Source organism: Strix aluco, unplaced genomic scaffold (genome assembly GCF_031877795.1).
Source record: "Strix aluco isolate bStrAlu1 unplaced genomic scaffold, bStrAlu1.hap1 HAP1_SCAFFOLD_170, whole genome shotgun sequence".
In the NCBI taxonomy this organism is placed as follows: Eukaryota; Metazoa; Chordata; class Aves; order Strigiformes; family Strigidae; genus Strix; species Strix aluco.
In genome coordinates, this window is record NW_027436592.1 from 1 (window position 1) to 8,124 (window position 8,124).

Consider the following 8,124-nt stretch of genomic DNA (forward strand, 5'->3'; position numbering starts at 1 on the left):
TGAGGAGGAAGAGAGAGGAGGAAGACAGAGGAAGAGGAGAGAGAAGGAAGAGAGAGGAAAAGGGGAGAGGAGGAAGAGAGAGGAGGAAAAGAGAGGAGGAAGACAGAGGAGGAAGAGAGATGAGGAAGAGAGAGGAGGGAGAGAGAGGAGGAAGAGAGAGGTGGAAGACAGTGGAAGAGGAGAGAGAAGGAAGACAGAGGAGTAGAGAGTAGAGAAAGAGAGAGAAAAAAGAGACAGGAGGGAAGTGAGAGAAGGAAGAGAGAGGAGGAAGAGAGAGGAGGAAGAGAGAGGAGGAAGAGAGAGGAGGAAGAGAGGAAAAGGAGAGAGTAGGAAAAGTGAAGAGGAAGAAGAGGGGGAAGAGAGATGTGGAAGGGAGAGGAAGAGGAGAGAGGAGGAAAAGAGAAAAGGAAGAGAGAGGAAGAAGAGAGAGGAGGAAGAGAGAGGAGGAAGAGAGAGGAGGAAGAGAGGAAAAGGAGAGAGGAGGAAAAGTGAGGAGGAAGAGAGAGCAGGAAGAGGGGATGTGAAGGAGAGGAATTGGAGAGAGGAGGAAAAGAGAAAAGGAAGAGAGAGGAGGAAGAGAGAGGAGGAAGAGAGAGGAGGGGTAGAGAGGAGGAAGATAGAGTAGGAAGATAGAGGAGGAAGAGAGAGGAGGAAGAGAGAGGAGGAAGAGGAGTGGAAGAGAAGGAGGAAGAGGGGAGGAGAAAGAGAGAGAAAGAGAAGAGAGGAGGAAGAGAGAGGAGGAAGACAGAGGAGAAAGAGAGAGGATGAAGAGAGAGGAGAAAGAGAGAGGAGGAAGAGAGAGGAGGAAGAGAGAGGAAGAGGAGAGAGGAGGAAGACAGAGGAGGATGAGAGAGGAGGAAGAGAGAGGAGGAAGAGGGAGGAGAAAGAGAGTGGAGGAAGAGAGAGGAGGAAGAGAGAGGAGGAGGGAGAGAGGAGGAAGACAGAGGAGGAAGAGAGAGGAGGAAGTTAAAGGAAAATGAGAGAGAAGGAAGAGAGAGGAAAGGGGAGAGGAGGAAGAGAGAGGAGGAAAAGAGAGGCGGAAGAGAGAAGAGGAAGAGAGAGGGGGAAGAGAGAGGAGGAAGAGAGAGGAGGAAGAGAGAGGTGGAAAAAAGAGGAAGAGGAGAGAGGAGGAAGACAGAGGAGGAAGAGAGTGGAGGAAGTGAAGAGGAAAAAGAGGAGGAAGAGAGAGGAGGAAGAGAGAGGAGGAAGAGAGAGGAGGAAGAGAGAGGAGGAAGAGAGAAAAAGGAGAGAGGAGGAAAAGTGAGGAGGAACAGATAGTAGGAAGAGAGAGGAGAAAGGGAGAGGAAGAGGAGAGAGGAGGAAAAGAGAAGAGGAAGAGAGAGGAGGAAGAGAAGGAGGAAGAGAGAGGAGGGATAGAGACGAGGAAGAGATAGGAGGAAGAGAGAGGGAGGAAGAGAGAGGAGGAGAGAGAGAGGAGAAAGAGAGAGGAAGAGAAGAGAGGAGGAAGAGAGAGGAGAAAGAGAGAGGAGGGGTAGATAGGAGGAAGAGAGAGGGAGGAAGAGAGAGGAGGAAGAGAGAGGAGGAAGAGAGAAGAGGAAGAGAGAGGTAGAAGAGAGAGGAGGAAGAGAGAAGGAGGAAGAGAAGCGGAGAGAGGAGAGAGGAGGAAAAGAGAAGAGGAAGAGAGAGGAGGAAGAGAGAGGAGGAAGAGAGAGGAGAAATAGAGAGGAGGAAGAGAGAGGTGGAAGAGAGAGGAGAAACAGAGAGGAGGAAGAGAGAGGGGGAAGACAGAGAAGGAAGAGAGAGGAGGGTTAGAGAGGAGGAAGTGAGAGGAGGTAGCGTCTTCGTCTCTGCAGTCGGTCTAGGCGGCAGCCTCTCGTCTTCCTCTTCTCTCTTCTTCCCCTCGCCTCTTCCTCTCTCTTCTTCCTCTCGTCTCTTCCTTCTCTTCTTTACTCTCTTCTTCCTCTCTCTTCTTCCAGCTCTCTTCGTCCTCTCTCTTCTTCCTCTCGCTTATTCCTCTCCCTTCTGTCCGCGTGGCTTCTCCCTCTCCTCTTCCTCTCCTCTCTTCTTCCTCTCTCTTCTTCCTCTCTCTTCTCCCTCTCTCCTCCTCTCTTCTTCCTCTCTCTTCCTCTTCGCTCTTCTTCCCCTCTCCTGCTTCCTCTCTCTTCTTCCTCTCTCTTCGTCCTCTCGTCTTTACGTCTCTGCCTCGCTCCTCTCTCTTCTCCTCTCTCTTCTTCCTCTCTCTTCTTCCTCTCTCTTTATTCCTCTCCCTTCTTCATCTTCTTCTCCTCTCGCTTCCTCTCCTCTCTTCTCCTCTCTTCTTCCCTCTCTCTTCTCCCTCTCTCTTCTTCCTCTCTCTTCTTCCTCGCTCTTCCTCTTCTCTCTTCTTCCCCTCTCCTCTTCCTCTCTCTTCTTCCTCTCTCTTCTTCCTCTCTCTGCTTTACTCTCTTCTTCCTCTCTCTTCGTCCTCTCTCTTCTTCTTCTCTCTTCTTCCTCTCTCTTCTTCCTCTCTCTTCCTCTTCTCTCTTCTTCCCCTCTCCTCTTCCTCTATCTTCTTCCTCTTTCGTATTCCTCCCTCTTCCTCTTCTCTCTCCTTCCTCTCTCTTCCCCTTTTCTCTTCTTCCTCTCTCTTCTTCCCCTCTTTCCTTCCTCTCTCTTCTTCCTCTCTCATCTTCCTCTCTCTTCTTCCTCTCTCTGTCTTCCTCTCTCTTATTCCTCCCTCTTCCTCTTCTCTTTCCTTCCTCCCTCTTCTTACTCTCTATTCTTCCTCTCTCTTCTCCCTCTCTCTTCTTCCTCTCTCCTCTCCTCTCTCTTCTTCCTCTCTCTTCTTCCTCTCTCTTCTTCTCTCTCTTCTTCCTCTCTTCCCCTTCTCTCTACTTCCCCTATCCTCTTCCTCTCTCTTTCCTCTCTCATATTCCTTTCTCTTCCTCTTCTCTCTTCTTCCCTCTCCCCTTCCTCTCTCTTCTTCCTCTCTCTTCTTCCTCTCTCTTCTTTACTCTCTTCTTCCTCTCTCTTCTTCCTCTCTCTTCTTCCTCTCTCTTCTTCCTCTCTTCTTCCTCTTCTTCTTCCTCTCTCTTCTCCTCTCTCTACTTCTCTCCCTCCTCCTCTCTCTTCCTCTTCTCTCCTCTTCCCTCTCCTCTTCCTCTCTCTTCTTCCTCTCTCTTCTTCCTCTCTCGTCTTCCTCTCTCTTCTTCCTCTCTCTTCCTCTTCTCTCCTCCCCTCTCTCTTCCTCTCTCTTCGTCCTCTCTCTTCTTCCTCTCCTCTTCCTCTTCTCTCTCCTTCCTCTCTCTTCCCCTTTCTCTTCTTCCTCTCTCTTCTTCCCCTCTCTTCTTCCTCTCTTCCTCTCTCTTCTTCCTCTCTCTTCTTCCTCTCTCTTCTTCCTCTCTCTTCTTCCTCTCTCTTCTTCCTCCCTCTTCCTCTCTCTCTCCTCTCTCTGCTCCTCTCTCTTCTTCCTCTCTCTTCTTCCTCTCTCTTCTTCCTCTCTCTTCTTCCTCCCTCTTCTCTTCTCTCTCCTTCCTCCTCTTCTTCCTCTCTATTCTTCCTCTCTCTTCCCCTCTCTCTCTTCCTCTCTCTTCTTCCTCTCTCTTCTTCCTCTTCCCTTCTCTCTTCTTCCCCTATCTTCTTCCCTCTCTCTTCTTCCTCTCTCATATTCCTTCTCTTCCAATTCTCTCTTCTTCCCCTCTCCCTCTTCCTCTCTCTTCTTCCTCTCTCTTCTTCCTCTCTCTTCTTTACTCTCCTCTTCCTCATCTTCTTCCTCACTCTTCTTCCTCTCTCTCTTCTCTCTCTTCTTCCTCTTCTTATTCCTCTCCCTTCTTCCTCTTCTTCTCCCTCTCTCTCCCTCTCCTCTCTTCTCCTCTCTCTTCTTCCTCTCTCTTCTTCCCTCTCTCTTCCTCTTCTCTCTTCTTCCTCTCTCTTCTTCCTCTCTCTTCTTCCTCTCTCTTCTTCCTCTTCTTCTCCCTCTCTATTCTTCCTCCCTCTTCTTCCTCTCTCTTCTTCCTCTCCTTCCCCTTCTCTCTCTTCCTCTCTCTTCCCTTCTCCTCTTCCTCTCTCTTCTTCCTCTCTCTTCTTCCTCTCTCTCTTCCTCTCTCTTCTTCCTCTCTCTTCCTCTTCTCGTCTTCCCCTCTCCTCTTCCTCTCTCTTCTTCCTCTCTCTTCTTCCTCTCTCTTCTCCCTCTCTCTTCTTCCTCTCTTCTTCCTCCTCTCCTCTCTTCTTCTTCTCTCTTCTTCTCTCTCTTCTTCCTCTCTCTTCTTCCTCTCTCTTCTTCCTCTCTCTTCTTCCTCTCTCTTCCTCTTCTCTCTTCTTCCCTCTCCGCTTCCTCTCTCTTCTTTCTCTCTCTTCTTCCTCTCTCTTCTTCCTCTCTCTTCTTCCTCTCTCTTCTTCCTCTCTCTTATTCCTCTCCTTCTTCCTCTTCTTCTCCCTCTCTCTTCCTCTCCTCTCTTCTTCCTCTCTCTTCTTCCTCTCTCTTCTTCCTCTCTCTTCCTCTTCTCTCTTCTTCCCCTCTCCTCTTCCTCTCTCTTCTTCCTCTTTCTTTCCTCCCTCTTCTCTTCTCTCTCCTTCTCTCTCTTCCCTTTCTCTTCTTCCTCTCTCTTCTTCCCTCTTTCCTTCTCTCTTCTTCCTCTCATCTTCCTCTCTCTTCTTCCTCTCTCTTCTTCCTCTCTCTTATTCCTCCCTCTTCCTCTTCTCTTTCCTTCCTCCCTCTTCTTACTCTCTATTCTTCCTCTCTCTTCTCCTCTCTCTTCTTCCTCTCTCTTCTTCCTCTCTCTTCTTCCTCTCTCTTCTTCCTCTCTCTCCTTCCTCTCTTCCCTTCTCTCTTCTTCCCCTCTCTTCTTCCTCTCTCTTCTTCCCCATCTTCTTCCTCCTCTTCTTCCTCTCTCTTCTTCCTCTCCCTTCCCCATCTCTCTCCTTCCTCTCTCTTCCCCTTTCTCCTCTTCCTCTCTCTTCTTCCTCTCTCTTCTTCCTCTCTCTTCTTCCTCTCTCTTCTTCCTCTCTCTTCTTCCTCTCTCTTCTTCCCTCTCTTATTCCCTCTCTCTTCCTCTTCTCTCTTCTTCCTCCCTCCTCTTCCTCTCTATTCTTCCTCTCTCTTCCCCCTCTTCTTCCTCTCTCTTCTTCCTCTCTCTTCTTCCTCTCTCTTCTTCCTCTCTCCTCTCCCTTCTCTTCCTCTTCTCTCTTCTTCCCCTCTCCTCTTCTCTTCCTCTCTCTTCTTCCTCTCTCCTTCTTCCTCTCTCCTCTTCTCTCTCTTCTTCCTCTCACTTCTTCCTCTCTCTTCTTCCTCTCTCTTCTTCCTCTTCTTCTCCCTCTCTCTGCCTCCTCTCTCTTCTTCCTCTCTCTTCTCCCTCTCTCTTCTCCTCTCTCTTCTTCCTCTCTCTTCTTCCTCTCTCTTCTTCCGCTTCTCTTCCTCTTCTCTCTTCTACCCCTCTCCTCTTCCTCTCTCTTCTTTCTCTCTCTTCTTCCTCTCTCTTCTTCCTCTCTCTTCTTCCTCTCTCTTCTTCCTCTCTCTTATTCCTCTCCCTTCTTCCTCTTCTTCTCCTTCTCTCTTCCTCTCCTCTCTTCTTCCTCTCTCTTCTTCCTCTCTCTCTCCCTCTCTCTTCTCTCTCTTCTTCCTCTCTCTTCCTCTTCTCTCTTCTTCCTCTCTCTCTTCCTCGCTCTTCTTCCTCTCTCTTCTTCCTCTCTCTTCTCCTTTCTCTCTTCTTCCTCTCTCTTCTTCCTCTCTCTTCTTCCTCTCTCTTCTTCCCTCTCTCTTCCTCTCTCTTATTCCTCTCTCTTCTTCCTCTCTTCTTCTCCCTCTCTCTTCTCTCCTCTCTTCTTCCTCTCTCTTCTTCCTCTCTCTTCTCCTCTCTCTTCTTCCTCTCTCTTCTTCCTCTCTCTTCCTCTTCTCTCTTCTTCCCCTCTCCTCTTCTCTCTCTTCTTCCTCTCTCTTATTCCTCCCTCTTCCTCTTCTCTCTCCTTCCTCTCTCTTCTTCCTCTCATTCTTCCTTCTCTCTTCCCCCTTTCTCTTCTTACTCTCTCTTCTTCCTCTCTTCCCTCTTCTCTCCTCTTCCCTATCTTCTCCTCTCTCTTCTTCCCCTCTCCTTTCCTCTCTCTTCTTCCTCTCTCTATTCTTCCTCTCTCTTCTTTACTCCCTCTTCCTCTCTCTTCTTCCTCTCTCTTCTTCCTCTCTTCTTCCTCTCTCTTCTTCTCTCTTCTTCCTCTCTCTTTCCCTCTCTCTTCTTCCTCTCCTTCTTCCTCTCTCTTCCTCTCTCTCTTCTTCCCCTCTCCTCCTCCTCTCTCTTCTTCCTCTCTCTTCTTCCTCTCTCTTCTTCCTCTCTTCCCCTTCTCTCTTCTTCCCATATCTTCTTCCTCTCTCTTCCTTCCTCTCTCTTCTTCCTCTCTCTCCTTCCTCTCTCTTCTCCCTCTCTCTTCTTCCTCTCCTTCCTTCCTCACTCTTCCTCTTCTCTCTCTTCCCCTCTCCTCTTCCTCTCTCTTCTTCCTCTCTCTTCTTCCTCCCTCTTCCTCCTCTCTCTCTCGTCCTCTCTCTTCCCCTTCTCTTCTTCCTCTCTCTTCTTCCCTCTCTTCTTCCTCTCTCTTTTCCTCTCTCTTCTTCCTCTCTCTCTCTTCCTCTCTCTTCTTCCTCTCTATTCTTCCTCTCTCTTATTCCTCCTTTCCTCTTCTCTCTCCTCCTCCTCTTCTTCCTCTCTATTCTTCCTCTCTCTTCCTCCTCTCTCTTCTTCCTCTCTTCTGTCCTCTCTCTTCTTCCTCTCTCTTCTTCCTCTCTCTTCTTCCTCTCTTCCCTTCTCTCTTCTTCCCCTATTCTTCCTCTCTCTTCTTCCCCTCTCCTTTTCCTCTCTCTTCTTCCTCTCTCTTCTTTCCTCTCTTCCTTCCTCTCTCTGCTTCCACTCCTCTTCTTCCTCTCTCTTCCTCTTCTCTCTTCTTCCCCTCTTCCTCTTCCTCTCTCTTCTTCCTCTCTCTTCTTCCTCCCTCTTCCTCTTCTCTCTCCTTCCTCTCTCTTCCCCTTTTCTCTTCTTCCTCTCTCTTCTTCCCCTCTCTCCTTCCTCTCTCTTCTTCCTCTCTCATCTTCCTCTCTCTTCTTCCTCTCTCTTCTTCCTCTCTCTTCTTCCTCTCTCTTATTCCTCTCTCTTCCTCTTCTCTTTCCTTCCTCCCTCTTCTTACTCTTCTATTCTTCCTCTCTCTTCTCCCTCTCTCTTCTTCCTCTCTCTTCTTCCTCTCTCTTCTTCCTCTCTCTCTTCCTCTCTTCCCTTCTCCTTCTTCCCTCCTTCTTCCTCTCTCTTCTTCCCTCTCTTCTTCCTCCCTCTTCCTCTTCTCTCTCCTTCCTCTCTCTTCCTCTCTTCTCCTCTCTCTTCCCCTCTCTTCTTCCTCTCTCTTCTTCCTCTCTCTTCTTCCTCTCTCTTCTTCCTCTCTCTTCTTCCTCTCTCTTCTTCCTCTTCCTCTCTCTTCCCCTTCCTCTTCCTCTCTCTTCCTCTCTCTTCTTCTCTTCCTCTCTCTCTTCTTCCCTCTCCTTCCTCTTCTCTTCCTCTCTCTTCTTCCTCTCTCTTCTTCTCTCTTCTTCCTCTCTCTTCTTCCTCTCTCTTCTTCTCTCCTTCTTTCTCTCTTCTTCCTCTCTCTTCTTCCTCTCTCTTCCTCTGCTCTTCTTCCTCTCTCTTCCTTCTCTCTTCCTCCTCTTCCTCTCTCTACTTCCTCTCTCTTCTCCTCTCTCTTCCTCCTCTCGTCTCTCTTCTCTCCCTTCTTCCTCTCTCTTCTTCCTCTCCTTCTTCCTCTCTCTTCCTCTTCTCTCTTCTTCCCCTCTCTCTTCCTCTCTCTTCTTCCTCTCTCTTCTTCCTCTCTCTTCTTCCTCTCTCTTCTTCCTCTCTCTTCTTCCTCTCTCTTCTTCCTCTCTCTTCTTCCTCTCTCTCCTCTTCTCTTCTTCCCCTCTCTCTTCCTCTCTCTTCTTCCTCTCTCTTCTTCCTCTCTCTTCTTCCTCTCTCTTCCTTCTCTCTCCTCTCTCTCTCCTCTCTCTTATTCCTCTCCTTCTTCTTCTTCCTTCTCCTCTCTCTTCCTCTCCTCTCTTCTTCCTCTCTCTTCGTCCCTCTCTCTTCTCCCTCTCTCTCTTCCTCTCTCTTCTTCCTCTCTCTTACTCTTCTCTCTTCTTCCACACTCCTCTTCCTCTCTCTTCTTCCTCTCTCTTATTCCTCC

General features: G+C 49.0%; 1 pseudogene; it reads right to left on the minus strand.

The window, feature by feature from the left end:
• Positions 1-1,819: 1,819 nt before the first annotated feature.
• On the minus strand, positions 1,820-4,617 carry LOC141919039 (uncharacterized; annotated as a pseudogene).
• Positions 4,618-8,124: the final 3,507 nt, after the last annotated feature.